Raw genomic sequence first — 19,652 nt, 5'->3', positions numbered from 1 at the left:
CCCATAACACATCTAACTGGCCCTTCGTTCTGTTTTGTTTTTAATGCCTCCCCACCATCAGGAAGATAATTTTTAATAGATTTGTTTCATACAGTATACTCTGATTAAGGTCTCCCCTACCCCACCCCGTCCCAGTCCTCCCCACGTACCCACCCACCCAAATCCAAATTCTTTCTCTTTCATTAGAATTCAAACAGGCATCTAAAAAAAGGTAGTAATTAATAAATACCAGAATAAGACAAAAAAAAAGCTAGTACAAGAAACACATAGATGTTGAGAGATACTTTCTCAAATACAGGAAACCCATAAAAACAAAATTGGAAAACGTAAGAGACTTGTGAGGTGGGGGAAGCCCAGACAAAGTACTGTGAGACAAAAAAAAAACCTTGCCGGGCGGTGGTGGAGCACGCCTTTAATCCCAGCACTCAGGAGGCAGAGGCAGGCGGATCTCTGGGAGTTCAAGGCTGGGCTGGACCGATAGCCTCCGAAACAATACAGAGAAACCCTGTCTCGTAAAAAAAAAAAAAAAAAAAAAAAAAAAACCTCTAAAAATACCAGTGTTGGCCAGCCACTGTCTGAACAGACTGAACCCTATCTGCATGCCCAGCAAGATCCATTGAAGAAAAGTAATTTTTCCTTTGTAAGCAGATAGCTTCCAGGTTAAGGGTGGGGACCTGTGTCCACTTCCCCTCTGAGTGCTGGAACCCCATCTGGCTTAGACCTGCGAAGGCCTGTGTGCTCTACCACAGTCTCTGTGAGTCCGTGCGTGTGTCAGGCCTGTTGTGTCTGGAAGGCCTTGGTTCCTTGGTGTCCTTCATCCCCTCTGGCTCTTACACTCTTTCTACCTCCTCTTCCACAGAGTTTGCTGAACCCCAAGGGGAGGGAGTTGATAGAGACATTCCATTTGGGACTAAGTGCTCCAAAGTCTCTCACTCTGTATGTTGTCTGGCTGTGGGTCTCTGCATTTGTTCCCGTCTGCTGCAGAAGGAAGCTTCCCTGAGGATAGCTGGACAAAGCACTGATCTATGAGTATAGTCGAATGTCATTAGGAGTCATTTTATTACTGCACCTCTTTAGGAGAACAGTAGTATTTGGTTTGCCCCTAGGTCTATGGCCTATCTAGTCTCAGGTTCTTAGCCACCCAGGGAAGTGTCGGGCATGGGTTCCAATCAAACAGTGGCTGGTCACTTCCACCACTTTTGAACCACTCCTTTACCCGTAAGTCTTGTAGTAGGTCACCATTATAGAGTGCAGGATTTGTAGCTGGGTTGGTGTTTACCTTATCTTTTGGTGCTAGTGTTCACGGTACCTTCTGGTACCATGAACACTGGCCAGTAGGGATGAAAGCTCTAGGTAGCCACCAGCTCCGTTTCTCTGTGTTTAGTGAGTTATGTAGATTGTCTTACCATCAATTTGTATAGAGAAACCAATAGCCTTAGTAATAGCCTGGGCTATTTGGAAGTTGCCATGGGGTCTCATTGACCAACAACTTCTTTAGATGTAACCCATCCTGGTACTAGTGGTGAAAGATATCTATTTGGGTCTTTGTCTCCCCCATTATTTGGTGATTCCAATTTAGATTTCTTTTGTGTATGTATATATTTTAAGAAGCTTCTGCTATATTCAGTTTCCATACAACCCCTCCAATGGTCCTTCATTGTAGCTGTCCCTCCCAGTATTCCCTCCCATACCCTCTCTTCCTTCCCCATCCCCATTTGATTTTCCCATTCCAGTCCTTCATCCATCCATCCATAATTATCTATTATAGTTCCCCTTCCTAGGGAGATTCTTCCCTTTCTCCCAGTCCCGAGGTTCTCAGCCTGTGGGTTGTGACCCCTTCGGTCGACCCTATCACAAGAGTTGCCTAAGACCATCAGAAAACACAGGTATTTACATTAAGATTCGTAATGGTAACAAAATCACAGTTATGAAGCAGCAGTGAAAATAATTGTATGGTTGGGGTCACCACAACATGAAGAACTGTACTAAAGGGTCACAGCATTAAGAAGATTGAGAACCACTGGCCTTGCCTCTCTACCTAATCTCTGTGGTTTTGTGGATTATAGCCCGCTTAGCCAAGGACTTAACAACTAGCATCCAAATATAAATGAATACATGTCACATTTGTCTTTCTAGGTGTGGCTAACCTCATTCAGGGTGATCTTTTTCTAGATACATCCATTCACTGGTGAATTTCATTATTTCATTTTTCAACAGCTGAGTAACATTGCATTGTGTACCACATTTTATTTATCCATTTATCCCTTGCTAGACATCATGGCTCTTTCCAGTTTCTAGCTATTGTGAAAAGAGCAGCAATGAGCATGGTTGAGCAAGTGTCTCTGTGATAGGATAGAGTCTTTTGAGTTGAGTTGATGCCCAAGAGTGGTATAGATGGATCTTGAGGTAGATCAATTCGCAGCCACACTGATTTCCATAGTGGCTGAACAAGTTTGCATTCCCACCAGCAATGGAGGAGTGTTCCCTTACCCCATGTCCTCGCCAACATGAGCTGTCATTCATTTCATTGATCTTGACCATTCTGGTAGGTGAAAGATGAAATCTCAAAGTAGTTTTGATTTGCATTTCCCTGATGACTAAGGATGCTGAACATTTCTTTAGGTGCTTCCCAGCCATTTGTGTTTCATCTTCTGAGAACTCTCTGTTTAGATCTGTGCCCATTTTTAAATTGGGTTATTTATTTTCTAAATGTCCAGTTTTTTAGTTCTTTATATATTTTAGATATTTACCCTCTATCAGATGTATGATTGGTAAAAGTCTTTTCCCATTCTGTAGGCTGCTGCTTTGTCTGAATGATGGTGTCCTTTGCCACACAGAAGATTTTTAATTTCACAAAGGTCCCATTTATTCATTGTAGAGCTTAGTGACTGTGCTATCGGTGTTCTCTTCAAAAAGTCTTCTCCTGTGCCAATGTATTCAAGTCTATTCTCCTGTTCTCTTCTGTCAGGTTCAGTGTATCTGGATTTATGTTCATGTTCTTGATCCATTTGGAGTTGAGTTTTATGCAAGGTGATACGTATGAATCTATTTGCGTTTGTTGAAGACGATGTCTTTTTCCCAGTGTAAGTGGATGAGTTCATTGATCAACGTGTCTGTTTTTCATGCCATTATCATTCTTGTTTAGTATGTTGGTGTTGGGTGTTCAGGGTTTCCCTGTCAAGCTCTGCTATCTGAGAACTTGCTCTGTGGATCATGCTGGCCTTGAACTCAGCAATCTGCCAGTTTCTACCGCCCAAGTACTGGGATTAAAGGTGTGTGCCACCACAGCCCAACTACCACACTGTTTTTATTACTATAGCTCTGTAGTACAACTTAAGATTGGGGATGGTGATATCTCCAGCAACTCTTATCATTCAGGATTGTTTCAGCTGCTCTGGGCTTTTTGTGTTTCCATATATGAAACTGAAAAAGTGTCCTTCCAAATTCTGTGAAGAATTGTGTTGGAATTTTGATGGGGATTGCATTGAATCTGTAGATTGCTTTTGGTAAGATGGCCATTTTCACCATATTAATAATACAAATTCACAAGCATGAGAGATCTTACATCGTCTGATACTTCTTCAATTTCTTTCTTCAAAGATTGGAAGTGTTTTTGTCACACAAGTCTTTCACTTGCTTGGTTAAGTTACCACAAGGGTTTGTTTGTTTGTTTGTTTGTTTGTTTGTTTGTTTGTTTAAGGGTATTGTGAAAGGTGCTGTTTCCCTGATTTCTTTCTCAGCTCATTGTCATTTGCATATAGCTCCTGATTTTTGTGAGTTAATTTGTACCCTGATACTTTGCTGAAAGTGTTTATCAGCTGTAGAAGTTTGCTGGTGGAATTTTTAGGTCATTTGTATATAGACTCATATAATCTATAAATAAAGCTGCTTGGATTTCTTCCTTTCTTATTTGTATTCCCTCGATCTCCTTTAGTCGTCTTATTGCTCTAGCTAAGACTTCAAGTTTTATATTGAGTAGGTATGCAGAGAATGAACAATCTTGTCTTGTTCATGATTTTACTGGAAATGCTTTGAGTTTCTCTCCATGCTGTAAAACGTCATACTATGCATTATGTTCCCGTATCCCTAACTCTCCAGGACTTTCATCATGAAGTGATATTGGATTTTGTCTAAGGCTTTTCCGCATCTAATGGGATGATCATGTAGCTTTTATCTTTCAATCTGTTTATAGATGGATCACATTTATCTAGTTACATGTTGAGCCATCTCTGGAATGAAACTTACTTATCTTGGTGATCTTTTGAATGTGTTCATGTATTCAGTTTGCAAGCATTTTATTAGGAATTTTTGCACCTGTGTTCACAAGGGAAATTAGTCTATAATTCTCTTTCCTTGTTGGCTCTTTATGTGGTTTAGGCATCAGGGTAATTGCGGTCTCATAAAAAGAATTAGGCAGCCTTTCTTCTGTTTCTATTTTATGGAATACTTTGAGGAGTATTGGAATTAATTCTTCTTTGGCAGTCTGTTAGAATTCAGCCCTAAAATCATCTAGGCCTGGGCTTTTTTGGTTGGGAGACTTTTAATGACCGCTTCTATTTTACTAGGGATTATATGGTTTTTAAATCTAATCTTGACTTAACTTTGGTAGGTGGTGTACATCAAGAAATCTTTCCATTTTTTAAGGTTTTCTCCATTTGACAGAGTTCAGGTTTTTTGGGTTTGTTTTGTTTTGTTTTGTTTTTTGTTTTTTTGGGGTTTTTTATCTTTTTTTTTTTTTTTTTTTGGTTTTTCGAGACAGGGTTTCTCTGTGGCTTTGGAGGCTGTCCTGAACTAGCTCTTGTAGACCAGGCTAGCCTCAAAATCACAGAGATCCACCTGCCTCTGCCTCCCAAGTGCTGGGATTAAAGGCGTGCGCCACCAACGCCTGGCCAGAGTTCAGGTTTTTAAAATATGTCCTTAGGATACTCTGTATTTCCACAGTGTCCATTCTTATGACGCCCTTTTCATTTCTAATTTTATTAATTTGGATCGTCTCGCTCCATCTTTTGGTTAATTTGGTTAAGGGTTTGTCAATTTTGCTGATTTTCTCCAAGAACCTGATTTTCTTTGTTTCATTGATACGTTGTATTTGTTTGTTCATTTCTATTTTGTTGATTTTAGCCTATCTGGCTATTTCTTGTTGTCTACTCTTTTTTGTGTTATTTCTTCTTTTTGTTCTATAGTTTTCAGGTATATCATTAAGTTACTAACATGAGATCTTTCCAGTTGTTTTATGTAGGCACGTAAAGCTATGAGCTTGCCTCTCAGAGCTGCCTTTATTGTGCCCTCTAGGTTTGGGTATGTTGTGTTTTCATTTTTTGTTCAATTCTAGAAAGTTTCTAATTTGTCTTTATTTCTGTCTTGATTCATTTTCATTCGGGAACAAGTTGCCCAATTTCCATAAGTTTGTAAACTTTCTGCTGTTTGTGTTGCTATTGCTATTGTGATCAGATAGGGTGGTGAATGTTACTTCAAGACTTTTGTATCTGTCAAAGCTTGCTTTTTGCCCAAGTATGTGGTCAGTTTTGGAGAAAGTTCCATGAGGTGCTGAGAAGAAGGCGTTTGAGTGGAATGTTCTGTAAATATCTGTTAGGTCCGTTTGATTTATAACATCTGTCATATCCAATACTTCTGTTTAGTTTTGCTCAGGTGGCCTGTCTACTGGTGAGAGTGGGGTACTGAAGTCACTCACCATCACCATGTGAGGGTCAATATGTGATTTTAGCTATAGCAGTGTTTCTTTTATGGACTTGGCTGCCATTATGCTTGGTGCATGAATGTTTAGGATTGCAATGTCCTCTTGATGAATTTTTCCTCTGAGAAGTATATAGTATCCTTCCCTGTCTCTTCTGATTAGTTTCTGGTTGCAGTCTATTTTGTCAGATATTAAAATGGCTATGCCATCTTGCTTCTTAGGTCGATTATCTTGGAATATCTCTTTCGATCTTTTTACCCTGAGGCAATGTCTATTCTAGATGTTAAGTTATGTTTCTTGAAGTTAGCAGAAGATGGATCCTGTTTTTGAATCCAGTCCATTAGTCTGTGTCTCTTTATTGGAGAATTGAGTTCATTGATATTAAGAGATATCAATGGGCAGTGCTTGTTGATTCCTGTTCTTTAATTGATATTTAATTTGTATGAGGTTTTTGTCTTCTTTTTTGGTTTTATTGTGTAATGTTTTTCCTTCTCCATCTACTGTGATTGAAAGTTTTGCTGGGTATGATAGCATGGGCAAGCATCTGTGATCTCTTAGAGTTTGTAGAATGTCTGTACAGGCCCTTCTGGCTTTTAGAATCTCCATTGAGAAGTCAGATGTTGTTCTATTTGGTATTTTTCCCTTACAACTTTTATTATTCTTTCTTTGTTCTGTAGTTTAGTGTTTTGATTATTATGCTTTGTGATATTATATTCTATGATTTTGTAGAAAATATTTTCTGTGCCTTTAACCTGAGTTTCTTCTCCTTCCACTATCCCTGCCATTCATAGATTAAGTCTTTTCATAATATCTTAGGTTTCCTGATAGTACCTGGAGTTTTTTTTCAGATTAGACACTTTCTTTGACTGAGGAACCTATTTCTTCTATCTTGTCTTCAGTGCCTGTTCTCTCTTCCATCTCTTGTATTCTACTGGTGAGGCTTGCTTGTAAAGTTTTTTAAGTTTTTTTTCCTTCCTGAATTTTTCATTTCCAGTTTTACCAAAGTTTGGCTTTTCCTTAGTAATTCTACTTCTACTTTCATGTCTTAAACTGTTTTGTTCATCTCATTCCACTGTTAGTGTTTTCATAGACTTCATTAATGGTTTTATTTTTTCTTTTTCTCTTTAAGGTCCTTGAACATATTCATAATGGATATTTTGAAGTCCTTGTCATGTGTTTCAGCTATATTGCATTTCTCAGGGGCTACTATATTAGGGTCACTGGGTTCTAGTGGAGACACAGTGTCCTGGTTATTATTGATTTTGTTGTTATGCTGGTATTTAGGCATGGGTTTGAGATGATTGTCATTCTCAGTGTTGATATTTGGACTTGTTCTTTTTGGGGGTGTGTTCCATTCCTTGTTTCTGTGCCCCCTCTGGATCTGAGTATAGTGTGGCAGGTGTGGATTGCCTGGTAGAGAGTGCTTCTGAGATCCTGCCAGGTGTGGCTGCTGGGGTCCTGGGTGGAACATGTGTCTAAGTCTTAGGGACTGACAAGAAGGAATGGGGATGGGCTTAACTGAGGGGGCTGAAAGTCCATAGGAGCAGGGGGAAGCTGGGCCTGCTTGGAGGATCTTCAGGTTCCCAGGGAATGGAGTCAGAGAGGAAAGGCAGGCCGTGAAGATGACCTCCTGCAGGACTGGGGATAAGACTGAGAAGTTTGCAATGGTAGACAGAAAGGAGAGTGAAGACAGCCCTCATTTTAACTACACACTTCTCTGGAATGACCAACAAGCATCCAGAAGCCATGTAATTTATACAGAATAAAAGATTACTGTCCACCAGGCATGGGGGTGCATGCTTTTAATCCCAGTAGTCGGGAGGAAGAGGCAAATGGATCTCTGAGTTCGAGGCCAGTCTGGTCTCCATAGTGAGTCCCGGGACAGCCAGAGCTACTTGGAGGCAGCCAAGGCTACTAAGAGGACACTGTCTCTAAGAAAAGGAAGATAGTTTGACCAGAGTTCTAGAGATTGTTACATCCAAAGCACATCAGTAGCCTCTGCTCAGCCTCCATCCTTACATGGCCAAGTGTGTCACATAGAGAGACAGAGCAGAGGAAGTGGCCTTTCCTCTTATGGCCACTAATGCCAAGAAGTGGACCCCTTCTTCATGAGTTTATCTCATTTCCATCACTTCCCAACTGTATGCAAATAACACCATTTGTATATTAATTTGTAGATTAACTTTCCAGGGCAAGAATTGGATGATTAACATCAGGTACATAGAAAGACAGTCAACAAACAGAAAGAGACGGCACTAATTAACTTCAGAGAAAACAAAACGTTATAGAAGACGAAATAAACTGGGGCTGAGGAGACGTCTGAGTTGGTGAAGCGCTTGCACACAAGCATGAGGTCCCAAGTTCAATCCCCAAAACCTATCAACACTTTTTTCAATAATAAAAAGGTTAAAAACTGGCCATAGCAAGAGAGAGAGAATGAAATAAAGAAAAAGGAATGTGTGCATACACCTTTAATTCCATCACTTAGGAGAGGCAAGCAGATATATGTGAGTTTGAGGCCAGCCTTGTCCAAACAGCAAGTTCCAGACCTGCCCAGACTGTGTAGTAGGATCCTGTGGTATTCAGTGGCTTTCAACCTTTGGTCCCATCACAGCACAATCAGAACTCTGGGGCTTCTGTGCCAACCTCAGAGAACAGTGGTTTGCCTGGGTGAGTCTTGTTTTCCTCCCTGAATATTCTGTCTCTCTGTCTCTCTGTGTCTCTGTGTCTCTGTCTCTCTCTATGCTATTGCTCCCCCACCCCACACACCCCCACCACACATGTCCCACTCTCCTGGCTCTTCAGAGCACTAAGGAACAAAGGAGGCCACCAGATCCAGGCTCTGGTAGGAGTGACTAGTGTGACCCACGGCATACAAGGCCCCACTCTTCAGCCTGGTTGTGAGGACAGAGTTCCTGAACTGGAGTGGGCAGACACTGGACAGCTCTTACAGACCAGGTAGATTAAGGAGGGGACGTCTTCTGAGATACATTCTCCTCTAATGGAGAAGGACAGGTTAAAGCTGAGACGAGTATGTGCTGCCCCAGGAGACCCAGGGGGCTGGCCCACGTTTGTGGAGAACCACCTGCTCACTCCACCGCTCCACCCCTGCTTCTCCCAGCTGAGATTGACCCCCAGGAACCATGTAGAAATGCTGGCCATAGTAGCACATGTTTTTATCACAGCACTGAGAAAGTAGAGAGACCAGAGATTACCTGGGTCTCAGTGGACAGCCAGCCTACCCTATTTGGTGAGCCCAGGTTACAGTGAGAGAGGCCCTGTCCCAAAAAATAAAATGGGGAGGGGGGTTCTGTGAGGAGAGGTATCTCAGCAGTTAAGATCCCTTGCTACTCCTACAGAGGACCCGAGTCAGGTTCCCAGCACCCAGGTCAGGTGGCTCTCAATCACCTGTAACTTCAGCTCCAAGACATCCAGTGCTTCCAGGCTCTGAAGGCACCTGCACACACAAACACATACCCACACAGACACACAGAAACACAGACAGACAGACAAACAGACATACACACACACACACAGGCGTGCGCATGATATTAAAAATAAGATTTTAATATCACGTACATATCATATGTGACATATGTGTGATATATATGTCATATATATGGGGTTCACTAGAGGTCAAAAGAGCAGTCACAACCAGGAACTAGAGTTAGAGATGGAGCCACCGTTTAAGTGCTGGAAATGGAGCTTGGGTTCTCTCTAGCCCCTAAGTTAAATCTTCAAAAGACAAAAAAGAGAAAGGAAGGAAGGAAGAGAGGGAGGGAGGAAGAGAGGGAGAGAGAGAGACAGAGACAGAGACAGAGACATAGACAGAGACAGAGACAGAGACAGAGAGACAGAGAGAAAATTAGGCATCCCTGGTCCCAGCAAAGAAAGTCTAGTTTCTCAGACTATGTTTCTTCCTGTTTGTTCTGTGTGTGTGTTCTGTTTTTGTTTATTGGATAGATATTTGTTATTGTTTTGTTTTTTAATTTAAATTAGGAACAAGCTTGCTTCACATGTCCCAGCTCCCGCTCCTTCCCCTCCTCCCCCGCTCCCCACCAACACCTCCCCAACCCTCCTTTTTGTTCTAATTTTTTGCTGTTGTTTGCTTTTGTGTGAGGCGTATGCTCACGGGTGTGTACACAGAGACCAGCGGGGAAGGCATAGGGTGTAGTATGTTGTATTTTCCTGAGACATGATACCACTGAACTAGGAGCTGGGCTGGCAGCCCACAAGCTCCAATAACCCTGTCTCCATCATCCACAAGGCAGGCTGCAGGCATGCATGGTCATGCTGGCTTCTTCTTATGTGGGCACCTGCGATTCAAACTCAGATCGCCATGGTTGCGCAGTAAGCACACTTATCCACCGAGCTGTCTTCCCAACTGGGCAGAGAATTGTTAAGAAGTGCAAATACCATTTTAGAGAGCTTAGTCAGTAATTGTGAGATGCTGCCACCAGGTGGCTCCCCTTCAAGCCCCTCCCTCCTGGACCACTGAGCAGCCTTGGGCCCTGACCCCGAAGAGGGTCTCCATGCTTGCTCAAGGCAGCCTGTGGTGGGCGCTAGAGTGCCAGCCCTCCACTACCTGGGCACCTTCAGCCTCTCTTTTGACCGTTCATCATTCTCTATGTGGCCCCATTGACCCCACCCACCAGAGGGCCACAGGCTCCTAAGGCTGCCCCTTTACAAACAGCTTCTCAAGGTTCACCTATACTGCTCAGTGGAACCTCCTCTAAGAGGCCCAACCCCTCCTTACAGACCTGGCCAACATCTTATAGGAGCTCTTACATTCCTTTATCTGTAAATGGGGTTCTTCCATCTTCTCCTTTGTTGTGCGTGCGTGCATGTGTGCATGCGTGCGTACATGTGTGCATGTGTGTGTGCATGCGTGTGTGTGTGTGTGTGTGTGTGTGTGTGTGTGTGTGTGTGTGTGTGTGTGTAAATGAACTCATGTAGGTGGGTACATGTGCACTAGTCCGCACATGCTCACCACAGGTTGACATTGAGTGTCTTCTTCAGTTGCTTCCCAGTTTATATTTCAAGACTGGTTTTTTTTTCAGTTCTGTAATATTGAACTCAAGTCCTTTACCAACTGAGCCACCTCCCCAACCCCTTCTATGCCTCTTCCATGGGGTTTCCCCACCAAGATTCAGCCCTGAAAAACCATGGCGAGCCCAAGACAGGCTTAATAAATGTTTGCTACTAGATACGTGAATAAGCGAGCCCGCTCGTCAGACAAATTTAAAATATGTATTTATTACTCACACACATGCAGTGTGAGAGGACAGCTTTTGGGAGTTGGTTCTCTCCTTCCACCGTGGGCTCAGGACCAAGCTCTGGCAGTCAGGGGTGTGGGGAAAAACTGAAAACTGAGTGCTTCTCCACCGAACCATCTCCCGCCTCCAGTTCCCACATTTTGATTGGACACCTTGTGTAGGCCAGGCCCAGTGCTGGGCATAGAAGTGAACAAATGAATGAATTGGCTGCCTAGTTAGAGGGGAGCAGAATGATAGGTGGGAAAGATGGAAAATGGAAGGGATTTGGTGAGTGGGTGGTGGGTGGCTGTTGGGATGGGTGGTGGTGGGTGGCTGTTGGGATGGGTGGTGGTGGGTGGCTGGCAGGATGGGTGGCTGCTGAGTCTCTCCTTATTTGTATTATTTGTTGGGGAAGAATCAGGTCACTTGGCCTGAGGCCGACAGAAGCAGTGTCCCTAACAGGACCCAGATCAAAACAGATGAATCACTTACATGCAGCCTTAGTGAGCCAGCTGCGGCAGGGAATGAGGGTAGGCGGGGTGGAGTAGGGATGGACATGCCAATGCCAAAATCATGCTGTGGGGACACCCTGGGGAGCCACCTCATAGTCAAAACAGGCCCTGCCCCAGATGGGAGCCAGGGCACATCAAGAGAGAAAGCCTGGGGACTCTTCAGAGAACAGCTGTGACTCATTAACTGAGCACCTACTAGTGGCCCAAGGGTGTCCCATAAATCAGTCTCGATCTGGAAAACCCTGGGAAAGAGGGTTGGCCTCCTCTATAGGAAAGGAAGTGAGAAACCGAGAAGGGAAATGACTGACCCAAGGTCATCCAGCTGCAAGGGGCCGAGTCCAGACTAAGCTATTTCCTCTCTTGGTTCCCACCTGGTTGGTACATGTGCCCTTAGGGAGACCCTGGCCAGAATGGGACCAGATCTGGGAACAGACCAAGCAGGAAGGGTGGCTTCCAGGGCATCTTCAGAGGACGCAGCAAGAGAAAGCACCTGGCCCCTGGTACACTTTAACTAGGGAAGCCTCGCATCTGGGAGTCCTGGGGTCTTGTCACTGCAACCTTGCCTTTCTTGTAAGGCCAACACTGCCTCTCTCTCTGGGACTGAGCTTTCCCAAATGTCTTTCAAGGGCCGGCTCCACTTCCAAGGGTCTCAGGGATTGGACTCATGTCCTCAGGCTTACACGGCTAGTTCTCTTACAAGCTGAAGATTCTTGTCAGTCAATATTCTGGTCTTTGAAAAGCAGACTGGAGTCTTGGGTTGTGGCTCAATTAGTGGGGTACGGTCTTAGCATGCACAAGGCCCTGGGTCCATCCCCAACATCACACAAGTCATACACATACTCCTGACATCCTAACGCTTGGGAAGGAGGATCAGAAGTTCAGGGTCATCCTTGACTATATAATGTGTGTGAGGCCAATATGAACCCTTTCTCCTAGAATGGCCTGGGCCACAAGGATACAGAAGCAGGGAGGAGCCCACAAGGACTTTGGTGCTTTCTGGCCACCCCACCAAGATGATGGACAGCAACCACCCAGCTCCTGAACAACTTGAGAAACTAAGAATGACACTGATGTTTGGTGATAAGTGGCAACCATCTTATCATTAGTGGTGCAGTGCCCCACCCATTATCACCTTAAGGCAGAATGCTGCAAATGCTATCAGCCCGTGTCTGTGAAAACAGGGGACTAGAAGAGGGCACCCCTGTAGGTGGCTCTCCTGAACACCCTCCCTGGAGCACAGCATTTGTCATCATTCTATGGACAAGGACGCTGGGGCTCAGAGATGTAAGGTATCTCACCCAAGGAAACCCATATCACACGAGTGTGAATTTGGCTTAACCACGGGCTCTGTATAAAGTACTGTATGAGTCTGTATAAATATGTGCGTGCACACACACACACACACACTCCACACCCTTCTCAAGTCTTCATGTGTGAGGTAGGTAGGTGGGCAAGGTACATTTATCTCTGAGGCACTCTGGATTGCAACACTGGGAGTCAATGGTACCAGAGGACAAAACTTGCCAGGCACAATGTCTTCACTGGTATCATTCCAACTCTGGGGTTATCTATAGGCAGAACTGGCTCTTCTAAGCCTTCCTACCTGACCTTAGCACCCTCACCTGCATGATTAGCCTAGGTATTGGCTCAGCAGATGGGCTGTAGACAGCCCCAAGAAGGACCCTCTTACAGTTGACCCAGGAGCCCTTGGAGACTAGCCTGAGGACTGAAGTCTGGGACTCAGGCCTGGCTCCTGAGGTCAGAGGCTGTTGGAGTAGGGGCCCACGATGCTTCTGAGGCTCTCATTCCACAGCAGCTAATTTATTGTGATGCAAAAATCCGGCTCCAGGGCGGGAAGCAAAGCTGCGAGCCAAGCACGCTCCCATCCTGTTCCCTTGCACATATTTTCAGTATTTATTGTCCCCATATGTGATGCCGAACATTCAAAAACATGTTGCTGAGATGCCTCCAGAGAGCCCTGACATTTCACAATATCCCTCCGATGCTGGGGATTACTGCTCAGGACGGAAAACGTGGTTGATTCAAAACAGATTGGGGCGGGAGGAAACAATGGCAGCGCCTGTGGAGAGACCCCCAGCTCCACTGCTGGGAAAGATGGGAGGAGCACCCAGAGCCCGGGGCAGTCAGGAGGGACTGCCACTTGACACTGCCCAACTCCTGGAACAACAAGGGGCTCTCCTGGAGCCGGGCTGGATACACCAGGCTTCCGGCTACCCTGACAAGCAGCCACTCTTCCTAGGTCACAAAAGGAGAAACTGAGATTGTGTTCAGTGAGTTAGTCAATCAAGGACTGGGCCAGGCTTGCCAGTTAAGGTTTCCATGCAGAGATGCTGCTGGGTTCGTTGTTACCGTGTTTGGTGTGTGTGTGTGTGTGTGTGTGTGTGTGTGTGTGTGTGTGTGTGTGTGTGTGTGTGTGGTGTATGCACAGACAGAGGTCATAGGAAAATGTCAAATCAAATGTCTGCTTTATCGCTCTCTACCTTATTTCCTTGAGGCAGGATCTTCTCAGGGAACCTGGAGCTAGGGCTGACAGCCAGCGAGCCCCAGCGATCCTCCTGCCCTGGCCCTCAAAGCCCTGGGGTTACGGAAATGAGAAAGGGCGGGATACTAGTACCAGATTCCCTTGCCAGCCCCCACCACCTGGAGGTGGTGAGTTCTGACCACCATGGTGTCCCACAGAGAGCCCAGTGCAGCCCCTCTCTGTCCTCAGGCCCTGCGGGTGGGACCCTATGCTGCAGCATTGCTATGCCCTCCTCTGGTACACAAGGGGAAAGGCACCACCTCAGTCCTTCATCTTTGAGACCAACGGTCCCAGAAGCTGTGAGCGCCTGCATTAATGACTTTTCTCATTGCTGTAACAAAATGCTTGGCAAAAGCAACTTCAGGAAGGAAGGGTATATTTCAAGGGCATAGTCCGTCATGGTGGTGAAGGCATGATATCATGGTGGTGTAGGCAGGAGTGTGAGGCAGCTGGTCACATGGCAACCACAGTCAGGAAGCAGAGAGATGGGTACTTTCTCCTTTTCACTCCGCCCACGGATGCTGCCACCCACATTCAGGGTGGGTCTTCCGACTTGAGCTTAGCTAATCGGGAAACAAAGTTTGTCTCCTATTTCACATCCAGTCCGGCTGACAATTAAAACTGACTAATGGGAACTGCAGAAATGGCTTACTAGATAAACCATTCGCTACACAAGCACAAAGCCCCAAGAGGCCAGGGGAGTTGATGCACCTGTAACTGCAGTGCTGTGAGGGGCAGAGGCAGGAGCTATCACTGGGGCTTGCTAACCATCCATAGCTAACAATTCTTATCTAACCATCCATAGCTAACAATTCTTATCTAACCATCCATAGCTAGCAATTCTTATCTAACCATCCATAGCTAACAATTCTTATCTAACCATCCATAGCTGCTGGAAGTCTAACACACAAGAGGCAGGAGGATGGCAAGTTTGTGTTCAGTCTAGGGTATATAGTGTGGAAATGACAGAGAAGGAGGAGCAGGGGGGGAGGAGGAGGAGGAGGAGGGGGAGGAGGAGGAGGAAGTGGGAAAGGAAGAGAAAGAGGAAAGTCACGCCACGTTGTTGCCAAAAGGATTGGCCAAAAGGAGATCCCCAAAGGCTGTGTCCTAGCCTGATACGACAGCAAACGGCAAAGGACGCACACTGAGTGGGCCTGGAAGGGAACTCCCAGAATTCAGGGTCAGGTTTCTTGTGCTCAAGGAAGCTCCATGCCATATACCTCGGCCTGACACCACCTAGCCAAGTCCCAGGAGTTCTGAGACCACAAATCCAGACCCCTCACTTCTCCACGACAGACGACAGACCCCAGATAGGGTGGTCAGGCACTGGAAAAAAAAAAAGCCAAAATGTAGAGTGCCCAGTTAAATTCAGATTGCAGGCACATGGGCTGTTTTTTTTTTTTTTTAAATTAAAACTTTATCTAGTTGCTTTTCTGGTTTTAACCCTGTCATAAATTATTTTGGAGGATTTTTTTGGGGGGGGGGATGGCGGACAAACACATAAAAATGTATTTGATAATGAAAGCAAAGGGCTTTGCGATAGCCTTCAGAGGCCAGAAGAGGGCCTCTGGACACCCTGGATCTGGAGGTGCAGGCAGTTGTCAGTTCCCGTGTGGGTGCCGGGAACTGAACTTGTTTTCCTCCAGAAGAGCAGTTAGCCTCCTGACCACAGAGCTCTCCCTCCAGCCCATGGCAGCGCACTTGTGATCCCAGTACTGGTAAGGCAGAGACTAACGCTCGATAGCCAGCCAAGACGAACTAGCAAGCTCCAGGGAAACATGAGAGAGTCTGTCTCATTAAACACAGGGCGGCACCCGAGGAACAATGACACCTCACACCTCTGGCTTCCACACAAGTGCACACATGTATGTGCAGCTGTACACATACCTGCATGGCCATATGCATAGGTACAAAAAACTGTGGTTAAACAGCAGGTAATTAATAAACCAAATTTTAACGCATCTCAGCATTCCAGCGAAGTGGCTTGGAGGTAAAGGTACTCGCCACCCAAGCCTGAAGACCTGAGTTCAATCCCTGGAACCTACATAACCGTGAAAGAAGAGAACTCACTCTGAAAAGGTTATCCGTCCAGTGCCATGGCGTGCACGCACCCACCCACCCGCACACGTCACGCTACCTTCCCACCCTGACGTGCAGAAGGATATGTAAGAAAAAAGGAATGGCAGAATGGCATTTATCTCAATGCATCCCGTGTACCTTTACCTTTTGTGATCATTTAACCTGTCCTTCTTTTCCATGCTGCTGAGTTGGGTCAACTCTTGACAGTCAGCGTCTATTGCTTCTGGTGTCACGGTGAAGGCCGCCTGGCAGCATGTCCAGGCTGAGGGATGCCAAGCACTCAGAGACCCTGCCGGGATTGAAGAGAGAGACAGGCCGCCAAGTGCATCTGAGGCAACGGGTGCCGCGCTCAAGTACAGGCCTGGACTGGCCTCCACCCCCTGGGTCAGAAGAAAGGAATCCTGGGCCAACCCCAGCCCAGAGCAAGGCCTGGCATTCCCCACTTCAAAGCCTCACACTAATGCCTCTCGACAAGCGTGGCCGAGTCTTGGGGTGTTCTCTTGAGGCTGACAGCCCCTGTTCCTAGACAAAGCCAACAGGAGCAAGGCATTGTGGGGCCAGGGGCACACTCTGACCCAGCCATGGCCTAGTGAGGAGAATGTGATTTCACACTAGGCCCACAGCCAAGCATTCATACCCATCCAGGGTCGGCCACTTTGTAGTGGCTGGTCATGGGGTATCTCCCTCAAATACCCTCTGCTCTCCTTTCCCCACCATGGTGACAAGTGAGTCACCATAGTTGCCAGTCTCTAACCAGTCTAGGTTCATACATCATGTCTGAAGCTACCTCTGGTCCCAGAGAAAGGCTGGAGGGTGGAACAGAAAGAGGACAGGCTTATAGGCAGGTAAAATTTTGTTCTGGTTCTTAGACTAACATCCTGATATTAAGTAAGTTATTTCATTCCCTCATTCTCAGTCTTCCTTCATCTGAAAGTAGTGACCTTGTCATCACAGCAGAGTCATTGAAAGTCTCATAAGTATGTGAGTATTGTGTGACCTTCCCTGCACAGACATGCACAGATGTCTACCCACCCCAGCAGGACACTGAGGACAGACCAAAGTAATGACTCCACCCAAGTCCAGTGTGTTTATTGGGGTTGTTTACAGGAGCATGGATGACTCACAGGCAGCTGCATCTCTGGAAAGCCCACCCCAGCAGGGGTAATAGCTCAGAAAATTTCCATACATGACCTGCAGTCAGCCTTCAGGTTCTGAAAGTCTCTTTTTCCCAGCAATTGTCCCTGCTTACATAACCTTAGTAGGGGGCTTTGTGAATCTTGTAAATTTCAGGAACTTTCTGAGCCTTGTGAGTTGTTTACTTACTAACTGAGCCTTATAAGTTTTCTTTTCTTCCTGAGTCTCTGTGTTTTTATTACATTAATGTATTTATTGTGTAGTGACTGTGTGCTCACAACTAATGTGTGTGCTGGGGTGGGGGTGTCACAGGTGCCACAGCATGTATGTGGATGTTAGAAGACAGTTCACAGAAGTCAATCCTCTTCTCCCACCCAGTGAGTCACATGCATCAAACTTTGGTCATTGAGTGTGATAACACTTTACCCATTGAGCTATCTCACTGTCCCACTTCTCAAGGCTTTACAGCCTCCCTTTATGTTGGAGTGTTTCAGTTTGGAACTTCTTTCCTGACTTAAGAAGCCTCTGTCCTAGCATGAAGCATAACAGTCTGCCCTGAAGCTTCCAGTGCCTAACAGCCTCCTCTAAAACTTACTTTCAAGGGATCTGCAGTGCTCAGCAAAGTGGTTCTTCTGCCTTGAGCAGGAGGAGCCCTTTCAGCCAGCTCTGCACACTGAGGGTCTCCAGCTGGGCTGGAAGGTCAAGAATGACATCATTACTCATTTGGTAACAGAAGCGACATCTGCTGTGTTTGTAGTTCTTTTATAAGCAATTGCAGAGTTCTGAGAAGAACTGTCCCAAATATCTTAAGATGGGAAAGATGCTACAAATATCTTATAGTCTGGGATGGGGTTTGTACATTATACCATGCCATGTCCAGAACTTTCTAGTGATCAAAAAGGAGCCAATATATAAGAGGAGAGAAAAATAGACTCACATCATCATCACTGTTATTTGATGTGTGAATTTTATAGTGTGTGTGGTAAATGTGCAAATATCACATCCATGTACAGACATAGACCACAGAAAGACAGGGCATGCCCTGTTCTATCACTCTGTACCTTATTTTATTGGGACATGATCTCTCACTGCTAGGCTGGCATCCAGCAAGCTCCAGCAATCCTCCACAACACTAGAGTTAGAGGTGCATGGCTATGCCCAGATTTATATGTGTGTGCCTGGGATTTGAACTCAGATCCTCATGCTTGTGTAGCAGCAAGTGTTTTTATCCATGGAGCTATCACCTGGCCCCAGACTCCATCTTTGGATGGGGATAGTGGCAAAGAACTGTCAGCCCTCTTTAATAGATGACAGTAAATATCGCCCTTGGGGTGTGTGTTGTGTTTTTATATACATATACGAGTACTAGACTGGCTGTTCCCAGAGTACCAAGGATGCTGCCTCCACCTCGCCATCACTGGGATTACAAGTGGACACCACACTCTGCTTCTTTTATGCAGGTTCTGAGAATCAAACTCAGATCCTTGATGCTTGCAAAGGTAGCACTTCACCAGTCCAGAGTTCATCATTTTTATTCATCCCCACCTCCGGCCAGGGTCCATGGGTTTAATTGACCAAATTACAACATGACTGAGGATTAAGACCAATTTGTTCACTTGGTTGTAATGACAGAGAGTTTATAACTGTCATTGATACAACCTAGAATCACCCTGAGGAGAATTTTAATCGCAGCTAAACTGGTTGAGGAATTTTGTAGATCAGTTTGGCCTGTGAGCATGTCTGTGAGAGATTGTCTTTATTGTTAATTGATATAGGAAGATTCAGCCCACTGTGAGTGGTGCCATTCCCTAGACATGAAGTGCAGAAGAACAGTATAAGAGAAGAGAAAACCAGCTGAGATCAAGCAATCAATCATCCATGCGTTTATTCTCTCTCAGCTCTTTTTGTTGTTGTTGTTATTTTGTTTATTGACATGAGGTCTTACTATATAATCCTGACTGTTTTACAGCTCTCTATATAGACCAAGATGGTCTTAAATTCAGAGAGGTCTGCCTTGCCTGGCCTCCTGGGTGCTGGGATTATTAAAGTGTTAAAGGTGTACACTCCTACAGCCCTCTTGCTGTTTTTGCCAGTGGGTGTGTTCCTTTAAGTTCCTGTCTTGCCTTCTCCACAATAATAGGCTGTAACCTGGAATTGTGGTGTGGAATAAACCCCATCTTCCTTAAATTGCTCTCTGTCAATCTTGTATCACAGCAACAAAAATTGAACTACACCAGCAATTCTATAGTAACTATTTACGAGAACTTCCCATGTCCTCAGAATCAGTGGCAGTATGAAAGCTTAGCTCCTCCCTCTTAGAGATAGCAAACCTTGATGTCATCTACCACAGTCCAGTGTGGCCGATCTGTAAGCTGTCTCAGATAATGGCAGTGAGACAGTGTGGCATGGTACCCAGACTGAGTATGGTAGAAGCA

This window comes from Mesocricetus auratus, unplaced genomic scaffold (assembly GCF_017639785.1).
Source record: "Mesocricetus auratus isolate SY011 unplaced genomic scaffold, BCM_Maur_2.0 Super-Scaffold_100676, whole genome shotgun sequence".
NCBI lineage: Eukaryota > Metazoa > Chordata > Mammalia > Rodentia > Cricetidae > Mesocricetus > Mesocricetus auratus.
Note: the sequence above shows the minus strand (reverse complement) of the source record.